The sequence below is a fragment of the Equus asinus genome, chromosome 6 (assembly GCF_041296235.1).
Source record: "Equus asinus isolate D_3611 breed Donkey chromosome 6, EquAss-T2T_v2, whole genome shotgun sequence".
In the NCBI taxonomy this organism is placed as follows: domain Eukaryota; kingdom Metazoa; phylum Chordata; class Mammalia; order Perissodactyla; family Equidae; genus Equus; species Equus asinus.
The window spans coordinates 49,988,825-50,002,009 of NC_091795.1; the positions used below are offsets into that span (position 1 = coordinate 49,988,825).

The window sequence follows — 13,185 nt, forward strand, 5'->3', positions numbered from 1 at the left end:
TGCAAGGTTTGCTACATAGCATTAATTATGATGAACTCATTTGGCTTTTTATAAGAAGAGGAATGTGTTGGTTTGGGAAATACAGCGCTTTCAATGTTTTATTATAAGTTAGACTTTGATAAACCTTGGAACTGCATATGAAAAACAAAGAGTTTTCTAAATAAGTTTTTTTTTTAAGTATATATATTTTTTCTGCTTTATCTCCCAAAATCCCCCCTGCTACATAGTTGTATATCTTAGTTGCAGGTCCTTCTAGCTGTGGCCCTAAATAAGTTTTTTTTTTTTTTTAAGATTTTTATTTTTTCCCTTTTTCTCCCCAAAGCCCCCCGGTACATAGTTGTATATTCTTCATTGCGGGTCCTTCTAGTTGTGGCATGTGGGACGCTGCCTCAGCGTGGTCTGACGAGCAGTGCCCAGGATTCGAACCAACGAAACACTGGGCTGCCTGCAGCAGAGCGCGCGAACCCAACCACTCGGCCACGGGGCCAGCCCCCCTAAATAAGTTTTAATGCTGACTCAAAAATACCTTTTAGGGAATAATCTTTGTGGATTTGACATCTGTATAAAATAGTCTGTTCTACATTAAAATCATCTATTTGAAGCATCGTCTTTATGTAAATCACTGTACTTGGCATCATAAGAAATATAAAAATGAATTGATTCAATCCCTGGACTCAAGGATCTTGCGCTACCAAGGTAATTTGAAGAATTTCTGATTTCTTAAACTGTGTTCCATTGAATTATTTAACTTTGTAATTCTCCTTGATTCCTCCCTCACCATTAGTTGAAATGCTTTCTTCTCATATCAAAGTGGTTCTCAACCTGAGTCAAAGTTGAATCGCCTGAAGATCTTTTAGAACATACACATGGGATGACCACATCCCCAGACATTCTGGCTTACATAGTCTGCAGTGGGATTTGGACATGTATGTTTTAAAAAATGATCAAGTGCCTGGGGCGAGGGATGGGGAATGGGGAATGACTGCAAAAGAGGAGAAGGTTTCTTTTTAGGGTGATGGAAATGTTCTAAAATTAGATTGTCATGATAGTTGCACAACTTGATACATTTACTAGAAATCATCAAATTCTGCACTTAAAATGAGTTTTATAGTATGTAAATTATACCTCAATAAAGTAGGTAAGAAGGAAAAAAGCTATGGAATATGGCCAAAATGTTACCCAGAGGAGTGTATATTCTTTTTGATGCATCTATTGGTAAGAAAAAGACTGAAAATAAACGAACAGAGCACTCAACATAAGAAACTGGAAAAAGAACAAAAAAATAAAAAGAGAAGGAAGGAAATAACAAAGATAAAACAGAAATTTGATGGAAATAAAACCTGCAATTTGAAAACTAGTTCTTTAAAAAGAAATTTGATGAACAAAACTCTACCAACTCTAATACTAAATAAAAAAGAGAAAAACACAATTATAGCACTGATAGTAAAATAAACATATAACAATAGATATAGGAGATGTTAAAGATATTAAAATAGCATATGCAACTTTATAGCAATACATTGAGAAACTGGATGAAATGGAAGAGTTTCTAGGAAAATACAAATTTGCCAAACTATGTACAAGAAAAGGTAAAAAATAGATCAATATCCTTAAATATTTTTAAGTTAGTCAAATATATTCTTCTCTCAAAATTTCCAGGCCCAGGTGATTTTGTGAGTAAATTTTTCCAAACCTTTAAGGTACAGGTAACTTCTACATCATTTAAACTGTTTCAGATTACGGAAAGAGATGGAAATCTGTCAAATTCCTTCTATAAGTTTATCATAATATTTATACCAATACTAGACAAAAATTATACACAAGAAACAAACAATAAAAAATTGTAGTCTAATCTCATCCATGAATATAAGTACAAAGAATTTAAATTAAATATTAGCAAACTAAATATAGCAATAAGTGAAAAAGCAATACATCATGATGAAATAGAATTTAGAAATGGAAGCACAGTTCAACAGCAGAAAATCTATTACTTTAATTCATGATATTAACATAGTAAAAGTCATTTACTCAGTTTTATAGATTCAGAAAAGGGAACACCAGTTCTTGACAATTTGTGTGGGTAAGTGTGTGTGTGTGTATGTGAGGAAGATTCGCTCTGAGCAAACATCTGTTGCCAATCCTTCCCTTTTTTCGCTTGAGGAAGGTTAGCCCTGAGCTAACACCCAGGCCAATCTTCCTCTACTTTGTATGTGGGATCCCTCTGCAGCATAGCTGATGAGTAGAGTAGGTCCACACCCAGGATCCAAACCCATGAACCTAGGCCCCTGAAGTGGAGCGCACGGAACTTTAACCACTTGGCCATGGGGCTGGCCCTTTGACAAACATTTTGGTAAGCTAGGAATAAAGAAAAACTTACTCAATTTGATAAAGAGTATCTATCAGAAGTCAATAGCAAACTTTATATGAAATCTTAAAGCAATAGAGAGAGATGTCCATTGGAATCAGAAACAACAAAAAATGCTTGTCATCACTGATATTGTTCAACAATGTTCTGGAAACCCTAACCAATGTAATAAGGTGAAAAAAATTACTTTATTCTTTCTGTGGCTAGATAGACACTTACATACATACACACATACATATGTACACACACATACAGATAATACATAAAAAGAGAGATATTAGAAAAGATAAGACAAAATGTCATGTGTATGTATCTAAAAAAGACAAAAGAATTGATTAAAAAACTATTAAATAAGAGATAGTAGTAAGGAAGACAGACATAAGATCAATATGCAAATTACTGATAGCCTTTGTAGATACCAACAGTAATCAATCAGAAATAATGAAAAAAGACTCCATTTGTATTACCAACTAAACTATCAACTGCAATGGAACAACCTTATCCCAAAATATGCAGGAGATGAAGAAAACTATAAAATTTTCTAGAAAGTATCTAAAAGAACCCAGAAAAAGAGAAAAACATGTTATGATTCTAGATGGGAAGATGTGATGTTATAAAGACAAATTGTCTCAAATTTAAAAGCTCCAATGAGATTTTTTTTAAAAGATTTTATTTTTTCCTTTTTCTCCCCAAAGCCCCCCAGTACATAGTTGCATATTCTTCATTGTGGGTCCTTCTAGTTGTGGCATGTGGGACGCTGCCTCAGCGTGGTCTGATGAGCAGTGCCATGTCCGTGCCCAGGATTCGAACCAATGAAACACTGGGCCGCCTGCAGCGGAGTGCACAGACTTAACCACTCGGCCACGGGGCCAGCCCCCAGTGAGATTTTTTAATGGAAATTGGCAACATAATTCTAAGTTCATTTGAGTGATTAAATTGCAAAAATTATAAAGCAAGTCATAAGAATAAAAATAATGAGAAGGAACTCAATACTTTAAGTAACAAAGCTTACTATAAAGCTATCATGGCTAAAGTTATAGAATATTGGTACAGAAATAGATCAATGGATAAAATAGTGTTCAGAAACAGATCCATATAAATTCGTAATTTGGCATGTGAAAAATACATCACTTCAAACCATTGTGGAAAGAATGGACTAATCAATAAAGAGTTTGGGGTCAACTGTATGTCCATTTAGGAGAAAAAATTAGAGTTCTCTTAATACTACACATTTTAAAAACTAAATTCCAAAGGGATTAAATTGCTAAATGTAAAAAGGAAAACTTTTAGAATAAAATATAGGAAATCTTTGTATAACCTTGAGATGAAAAGGTCTTCCTAAGACACAGAACTCAGAAGTCACACAGGAGAAGATGGACAAATGACCACATAAAAATATAAAACTTCTGTAAAAGACATTTACAACAGAGAAAGAATACTATCCCTAGTATAAAAACAACTTTAAATAAACAAATTTTAAAAAGGAAAACACCCAACAGGGAAAAAGGCAAAAAATGTGAACAAGTAGTACACTAAAGAACAAAATGCTAAAACAATAAACATGAAAAGATGTTCAGCTTCACCGACAATTAAGAAAATGCAAATTAGAAATGAGATTTCAGGGGCCAGCCCTGCGGCATGGTGGTTAAGTTTGGCTTCGGCAGCCTGGGTTCACAGGTTCGGATCCCAGGTGCAGACCTACACCACTCGTTGGTAAAGCTGTGACAGTGACCCACATATAAAGCAGAGGAAAATTGGCACAGATGTTAGCTGAGGGCTAGCCTTCCTCAGTAAAAAAAGAAAGAGAGAGAGAGATTCCATTTTAATCCATCAAATTACCATAAATCAAACACATTGATGAAATCCAGGGTTGCCTAGGGTATGGGGAAAAGAAAAATCATATACTTCTGGTACAGCGTCAACTATGACAATCTATTTGGAACCACAAGTGTCAAATAACAAATAGCTATCATCACAACACATGAATAACTATCAAAATTAAAAATATTTTTAACTAATACTTTTAGATTTATATTCTATAGTAATACTTGTACAACTGTGCACGGATATATGTATAAGGAACATTATATGTAATAGCTAAAAATTTGAGACAACCTAAATATCAACAATAGGAGAATGGTTGAACGGATGCTGAAATAGTCATAAAATGGAAACCTCTGTAGCCATTTAAAGATTAGAGGTAAGTCTGATGAATTATTTGTGAAAAGTTATGTAACGATATGCAGAGTATGATTTTTGTGAAAACAAATAAGTATGCCTGCATGTTCTTCAAAGAAGTCTAGAAAGATACCAAAAGTTTGACTGTGTCTACTTGTTGAGTGGAAAGGGGTTGGGGGGATATGTGAGTGGTTGGAGATTTTCACCTACTTTACAAATAGTGTATTCTATAACAACCATATTTATTGAGTTACTTTTTCAATAAAAATAAAATTAACATATACAAACGGATATAATAGACAAGATCAAGTGTACAAAATATATTTCATAGAAATTTATAATTTAAAGCTGAGTGGAATGGAAATAAACTATAACTCCCCAAAATCCTAAACAAGAAAGAATTTGAACTCCAACTCCATTTTTTGTGCATTTGTGTGAATTACAGAAACAATGACAAAATTTAGGGATTTAACTGGTACCAGAACCAAACCTGTATATATTCTAGAACAAAATAATACTGGAGTATTCAAATATTTGTGCATTCTGTTTTGGATCTGGGCCCACCTACACAAATAGACAACACTACAGACATTGGTGCCTTGCTTCTGGATTTCATCCAGATTATCATCCACCTTTTCACTCCAGGAAAGCTATTCCCCACCCTCAGTTTACTCTCAGCTCATTCTCAGTTTATGGTGGGGGGCGGGGCAGGGGGCGGGGTGCAGTTTTGGCCTGTAATACAAATATAGTTCTAAAGCTGAATAATCACTTCTTCCAAAGCACACAAGCCTAGGTCTATAGATCTAGTCTAATGCTGCAAGTATATTTGGTCTCAATTTGGACTCCAGATTAACATCAAATTTGGTAGCTTTTTCTTTTATTTCAATAGTTTCTTCAAAAGAGGATATAATTTTTCACAAGTAGGTAGATCGAAGCAATAGCCAGGATTGACTACATAGCCATAAAATTTAGTATAATACCAAGATTCATATACTTGCCTCTAAAATTTCAAAGATTTGGCATTACTTTCAGTTCAATGAACTTTTCTTAAAATGGAGCAACTTGGCTAGAGACAATTTATTAATTCAGAGTTTGTAATCTAAGGGCAATTGAAGAAACTTATAGCATGAGTCATGCTCCTCAAAATTTATGAATCTCTTTTGAAATTGTGACTTTATTTCTACTGAATAGTAAGATAATGTTTCAAAATCTGTGATTCCACTGAGCTAAGGGCAGCTCTTCAACAGGAAATAAATGAGGATTTCAGGTAATATCTGCAAAATCCACATGGCCAGTTTGGATCTCAATACCTATACTTCCTTGAACAAATACATGATATATTTGTTTTTCCTTTCCCAGATTTAAGCTCCATTTCCTCACCTTCTGGCCACATCAGTAAGAAAATACAACCTTGTGAGCCACAATGGAACCTCAAGTTGCATCTCCTGGAGGCATTTAGTTCCCCAAAGACCAAGAGCTGAGAAAACTTCAATTAAAAAAAAAATCAAAAGTTTCCTTGATTTAGCTATTCAACTGCTTTAAAATAAATGAGTGCTGCTTCAATTTCTTTCAAATATCCCATACCTTGGCAACAAGGAAAGGCATTGACACGAGGAAAATTCATAGTCCTCTATCACATCTGGACAATGTTTCACACTTGACAAGTTCACAGCACAAGTTTTCCAGTGACTGAAACAGAGAAAACATCTTCCTTTGATTAGAAGAAACTGATGGACCCTCTTTTTTTCCTTTTTCTTAGGAGTGTCCCACCTGTGCCAGATAAGCTCATCTTTATTCTGGAAATGTATGGAACTAAGAAGAAGTAAACGGAGGTAGGAAGATAATATCTTAGCTCAAGACAGTGTCCTATAAAGTAATAGGTTACATACTTGCCTATGGCTCATGATCTCTGCAGGCAATTACAAAAGAGGATTTCTAAAACATTTTATCTACAATGACCCAAAATATTTGCATAAATGGTCAAACTTCCAAGATGACTACTTCAAAAGATAATATTCCTTTTGGACAAGATTGTTTTTAAAATAGCAGCATCATTATCTTATCTTTGCCTGGTAAATTCAATTCTTCAATATCCCTGAAAATAGCTGATAAAAGTAAAAAAATATCAGTGCTGTAGTAATGGTTACAATTCATTTTTTAAAGCTTTTTATTTTGAAATAATTATAGATTCACAGGAAGTTGCACCTATAGCATAAAGAGTCCCACGTACCCTTCACTGTGTCATCTTATATAACCATACTATAATAAAACTAGGAGATTGATACTGGTACATTACTGTTAATGTACCAATCACAGTTGCTATGTTACTCAGTCGTCACCATTTTTTTAACCTGCATTCATGTGTGTGTGTGTGTGTGTGTGTAGCTTTATACAGTTTAATCCCATGTATAGATTCATGTAACCACAACTAAAATCAAGATTCAGCTGTTGCATCATCACAAAAGAATTCCCTTGTGCCACCACTTTGTATTAGCCCTCCCCCACCTCATCCCCTCCTTGTCGTCTGGCTACCACTAACCTCTTCTCCATCTCCATAGTTTTGTTATTTCAAAAATGTGATAAAAATGGAATCTTGCTGCATTTAGCCTTTTGAGATTGACTTTTTTCACTAGTCATAACGCCCTTAAGATCCATCTAGGTTGTTTCATGTATCAATAGTTCACTCATTTTTATTGTTGAGTAGTATTCCACTATATGGATGTACAGAGTGTGTTCAACCATTCGTCCACTAAAGGGTATTTGGACTGTTTCCAGTATTTTGCGAGTAGGAAGAAAGCTGCAATGAACATCCTTGTACAGGTTTTGTGTGAACACAAGTTTTCATTTTTCTGGGATAAATGTCCAAGAGTGTTATTGCTGAGTTGCATATTTAGTTTTGTATGAAGATGCCAAACTGTTTTCCAGTGTGTCTCTATCATTTTACATTCCCAACTACAATGTATGACAGATCCAGTTTCTCTGCATCCTCACCAGTACTTAGTATGATCACTATTTTTTAATTTTAGTCATTCTGATAGGTGAGTAATGATATCTCACTGAGGTTTTAACTTGCATTTCCCTAATGGCTAATGATGTTGAGCATCTTTTCATGTCATTATTTGCAAACCGTACATTCTCTTCTGTGAAATCTCTTTATGTCTTTTGCCCATTTTATAACGGTATTGTTTGTTTTTCACTGTTGAGGTTTGAGAGTTTTTAAAAGAAATATATATTCTAAATGTAAGGCTTTTGTTAGATATGTGGTTTGCAAATATTTTCTCCCACCAATTCATTTTTATAAGACTAAAACCAGAACTGGGCCATAGGTGGGAGGACATTTGATATTCTAGATACAGGATTATATCAAGGTTATGCGATTTTGACTCCAGCCATTATTTAAGCCAAACTTTGAGGCTTCTTGATACAGTGATATCCCAGTATGCTAAGCAGGATCAAAAGATGACAATTCACCACAAGTCAGGATTAGTGCATACATTTAAAAGGCGAGTATACTCTGCATAATATCATATTACAAGGGGAAGCTCTTACTGCTGATGACATGCATAGTTCAAAAAAGCAGAAAATTTCTTTTCAAGGCAGTGGAATAAGGGGTAAACTGATCTTTAAGTCTTATATGTATTATTTTTAGGTAATATTTATTGAATATTTGCTAGAAAGTACTCTAAAATCATCTGATTTCAGATGCTATGACTTTTTTCTAGTATACTTTGTTTGCTCTAGAAATGGTGACTATACACCCTACATTTTGAGGGACAGTTCTAATTTCAAATATTCCAAACCATTGCCTCCATAAACCATTAAAATATCTTCCAAATATTAGACCATCAAAATTATATCTATTAGACTACCCCTTACATCTGGCAAAGATCCTTAGTTAGAATGTTCCAAATATTCCTACTTTCTCATATACCCTTCCCTGCTCACATCTCCTGATGCTCTAATGGTCATACTCTACATTACATGATCCTATCGCTTGGCCACAGCAGATTGGACAAAGGAGGGACACCTGACCCAAAGCACTCATCTGTAGACTGTTCAGAAGAAAATGAGCTGGGTCAATTAGATTCCTTTTTCAGAAACTTGGAATTGCAAATTGAGGTGAGGGTAAATAACCATAAAAGCTGGACTGAAAGATCACAAAGTGGCCCTATGGGCCATGTGCAAGTTGGAACCCAAGCTCTGGAGGGTGGCACAAGCAGATGCATGGAGAGAAGCAGAGAGCCCATGAGTTTGTTGATGAGGTTCCGGAGAGGAAGGCAGGAGTATTTGGGGCCCTGATGGCTTTCTGATTCTGGTTCTGGCTCAAGTCCACGCATAGCCTTAGAAGACACTCTCTATTTTTCAAGTAACTTGAGTGCGTCTTTGCAGCCAAATGATCTCTGATTATGGCATGGATCCAGTGGTCTCATTTTTTAACTTAGAAGTCATAGTCAATAGCTATAGCAAAATTCGCATGATCTAATGAGAGCAGCATTCTTTCAAAAAGTTTTCAATTGACATTAAATCTCTCCAAAGAGAGACAGGCACTCCCACATACAACTGGTGGGAGTATACACTGGTCAACCCTTCTGAAGAGCAATTGGGCAAAATGGATCTCAAAATAAAAGTACGTGCTGTAGATTCTCTTTTTAAAAATATATGTATAGAAAAGAAATTTGGAAGTATATATTAAAATAATAATAATAGTTATCTCTAGATGATAAGATTATGGATGATTTAAATGCTCTCCTTTTCTACAATGAGTATTTCTTACAATTTTTTTCAAAAGCAGATATTTAAAATATAAAAACCAACTGCCAGTTATTGACCTCTTACAAGTGCTAGGTGCTTCACAGACATTACCTAATTTAATTTTTTAAATGACCCTATGAGGTAGGTGCTGTTATTCTTATTTTATGAAGGAGGAAGTTGAAGCCTAGAGATGTTAAAGACTTTCTTATGTCATGGCCAGAAGAGGTCCTAAAATGTAAACTCTATGAGAGTGGGGATGTTGTCTGTTTTGTCCACTGTTGTATCCCAAGCATCTAGAATTCACTAAATATTTTTAAATGAACAATAGGCAGAACCAGGCCTTGTGCCCAAGTATGCCTTACTCTAAAACCTATGCTCCAAATCCTGCTCTAAATCAACACACCAAAGAAGCCCTTCTGTGGTTTATGACCTTGTTAAGTGTTTTCCTTCACTTTTTCCTTTACTTTATTTAAAATAGGAAGAAATGACCAAAAAATGAGAAATGGTTACAGAAGATGATGATGCTCTAGGAAATAAAAAGTCACATGATGGGTAACTGTGCTGCCCTAGTCAATAAATTAATAAGTTAGTTTATGGAGAAGCTTTATATTATATAACATTTATATTTTATCTACTATGCTGTTTGTAGTCATTGCTGGGAAAATTTGGATATTTGACCCTTAGTTATGAATTCAACTGTGGATTTATTATGCCAATATTTCTATGGAAAAACTTGGCTTCTCTTATATAATTTTGACTTCCAGTAGTTTTTCTAGGAGTATAGCACACTGAAAGAACGAATGTTCTTGATACTGTTGTTCAAAATCATAATTTATTCCTTAGTAGCTACATTGCCTTTGAAATCAGCATGACATACAATTTTTGGAGAACCCGACATTCAAACTATGACTTTGTGAAAGTTATAGCAATGTCTTCCTGAGATATTAGAATAAAGCTTCAATTTGTGACAAATATCATATTTCCAGTTCCTGATTCAATTTTACTAATAGCACCACAATATCATAATTTCTAGATCTTGCTCAGAAGACCAAGAAGCATAAGCTGGTCATACTTATTAAATTTATAAAGGTCAAGTTTTCCACGCAGAAATGTTTGATCCTAAACTTTCTGCCATTTCCCTTCCCTTACTCAGTGCTACTGATTAACTTAAGGCATGAGGAGACATACTTAAAATGATATTACTAGAGACGTGCCCTCTATCATCATTCTGATTTAATATTGTTTTGGGAGTTCAGGCCAGTGTAAGAAGAGAGACGAAACAAACCCAAGAGAAATAAATAATGGGAGAAACATAAACATTACTATTTGAAGACAATTGATTATGTATCTAACAAAATGCCTAAGGAATCAGCTAAAATTTTTAGATTTAATAGAATAATAGACAGTGAGATAAATTATAAAATATAGAAAAGCCATTAAGATTCTTGAATCTCAACAGTTATTAAACTAGAAAAATGTAACTTAAAAAAGAGATTCAATTTACAATAGCAATAAAATACATATAAAGGGAGTGGACTTAATAAGAAGTGTTTGGCTATATAAACCAAGTAATAAAGTTTATTGGACAATAACATCTAGGAAGAATAAAATATTGTAAAGATGTCAATTCTTAACATGGTCTTTTTAAATTTAATTCAATCCCAATCAAAACAAAAATGGAATTCTCTTTAGAATTTAAAAAGAATGTCATAATACTCATTTAGAAAAGTAAAGAGGTAAGGATAACAAAAATATTCTAAAAAAGAGAAAGGACAATGAGCAAACAACATAGAAATATAAGTCAGTGAAATAGAAGAAAAACCTCAGAAACAGGCCCAGTTATTTACAAGGATTAAAAAACAACCAAGTGCAAAACAATAGAGAAGGTTTTAAAATAGATGTTTGTGAGAATCATTCATTAGAAATTCAAATTAAATTATTTTAGATCAAATACTTCATACCACCCCCCCCCCAAATATATTCCAGAAGTCTTAGGTAACAAAATATCTTTAAACTCACAAGCGAATAAACAAGAGTGAGTGAAAGTTGATCAGATCTCTAGAGAGATTATACTTTCTAGGAGCTTGAAGCAATAGAAGAAATTACAAAGGAAGGGATCTTGATTTCTTACTTAATTTTTAAAACATTTTTTCAACTTAAAAAAAGAAAAACTAGGTAGAAATTAGAGAAATAAGTTAATTTTTTAGGCTACCAGAACTTGCGTGGCCTGTTGTGTCCTCTGCACCTTGCACAGTGCCCGGACACATAGTAAATGTTCAATAGATATCTGTTGGACAAATACTGCAATCATTAACTAAGTAGACTTTGATTAATTATATAAGACAAAGAAGTGACCCTAGAGTCCAATTAGCCAGCTGCAACTAAGAATGATGAGTGCAAATTAATTTCTTTGGCCCAGATGCATGAGAACCACAGACAGGAGGCTGCCTAATCAGCTGTGGAACGGACAAGCGATGGGAACAACAGGTGGGCTGTGGAAGTGCTATCAGCCCAAATCATGTCACACTATAAGCATCAGCTGTTGGAGGATGTTAGCAGCCAACAGGCCACACCGGTCACGGGCCGTCAGCAAAAGAGGGCTTCATTCAATCAACAAATCTTGATCAACTTGGGAGGCCCAGAGACCAGGGTGCTGGATGACAGGGCTTATAAACAGCAGTCTCAGCTGCTACACAAAGGGCAGCTTTGTGTTTGGACAAGAGAAAGAGGGGACCACATACTTCTCCTAAGTCTTTTTCCAGGATAATTATTCAACGGAGTGAAGCATCCTTAAGCACTTGGACTTGATGGTTGCCGCATCTTCCATCTGAGACAGAGGGATTTTAACATTAGTATGTGAATGTTGTCAAAGTATAGTCAGGAAAACATACATTCAAAATCATTTACTAGTTGGGGAGTATGTACAGTAAGATTTTTCTGCATTATTTTTAGTCTACTTTGTGCTGATGGCTCACAGCACTCAATACATTTTTGCTGAATCTATAAACGATTTGAGCATTATTTAGCTAAACCTAAAAAATGATCATTTTGATTTTGCCAAGACCTTGTTTTCCCATTTGATGTTGGAAACATAAGGAACTGGTCTAATGTTTGCTAATGGTTTGAATCTATGTGTTTCCATTTTTTAGCCCTGTTTGCCCAGGATGATAAAAATAAAGACATCGGGAGAAATTGGGAGCACAGAACTGTCCATCTTCAGTGCATGCCTGGATCCAGGGTTTCTCTGCTATAATGAAGCCCCCATAGGCCTACCTAGAACAATTGTCCCATCTGTCAGCTAGATTGTAGGATAGTTCCTTCAGGATAAGTAGAAATTTTTTTGCTACTATTAGCAGGCAGGCAGGCTACTGGATGGAATGGGCCAGAATAAGTTGTCAAATCATTCGTTTCCTAGCTATGCCTATAGCAACTTCCTGAGTACAACAAGCAAAGGAGAGTAGATTTAAAAAAACTATTTTTGAAATAGCCAGTAATGACAGGACCAGTGTTAAGCACATGTAAAATGGATATTTCTATTAGTGGCAGGATGAGAGAAACTGATATGTCAAATATTTTAAACTCCTTCATCAAATTGGAATAATATTAAAAGTGACTGTAATCTGAGGCAGTAGAATTCAATTTTCCTTGCATTATGGAGATTTCTCTGAGCAGACCCAGGTTAAATGACTGCCCTGAGGTTGATGACACACTGATTCCTAGTGCCAACAATGACTTCAGCCTGATGGCAACCTTTACAAATTGCTTCCTGTAAATTCTTTGTGAGAATAACAAACAATTCGTTTTGCTTGAGAGTGACTTTTAGCTAAGGGACTCCACCCAACAATCTGGATTTAATAAAACAAAATACACTTTGGTATTACAAACATCTC

At 34.9% G+C, this 13,185-nt stretch overlaps 1 protein-coding gene across 8 annotated transcripts in view; it reads right to left on the minus strand.

The window, feature by feature from the left end:
* The window catches only part of EHBP1 (EH domain binding protein 1), a 483,620-nt gene that overhangs the window by 403,965 nt on the left and 66,470 nt on the right, over positions 1–13,185 (minus strand). For 4 of the 8 annotated variants that reach the window (XM_070512743.1, XM_014836811.3, XM_014836807.3 and 1 more), the window contains exons 1-2: positions 11,508–11,554; positions 6,128–6,232 (exon numbers count right to left, since the gene is read on the minus strand). The gene's annotated coding sequence lies outside the window, so the exon portion shown is untranslated. Of the gene's footprint in view, positions 1–6,127; positions 6,233–11,314; positions 11,559–12,036; positions 12,123–13,185 lie in introns of those variants that run through there. The other 4 variants (XM_070512730.1, XM_070512734.1, XM_070512736.1 and 1 more) reach the window with 3 other exon arrangements.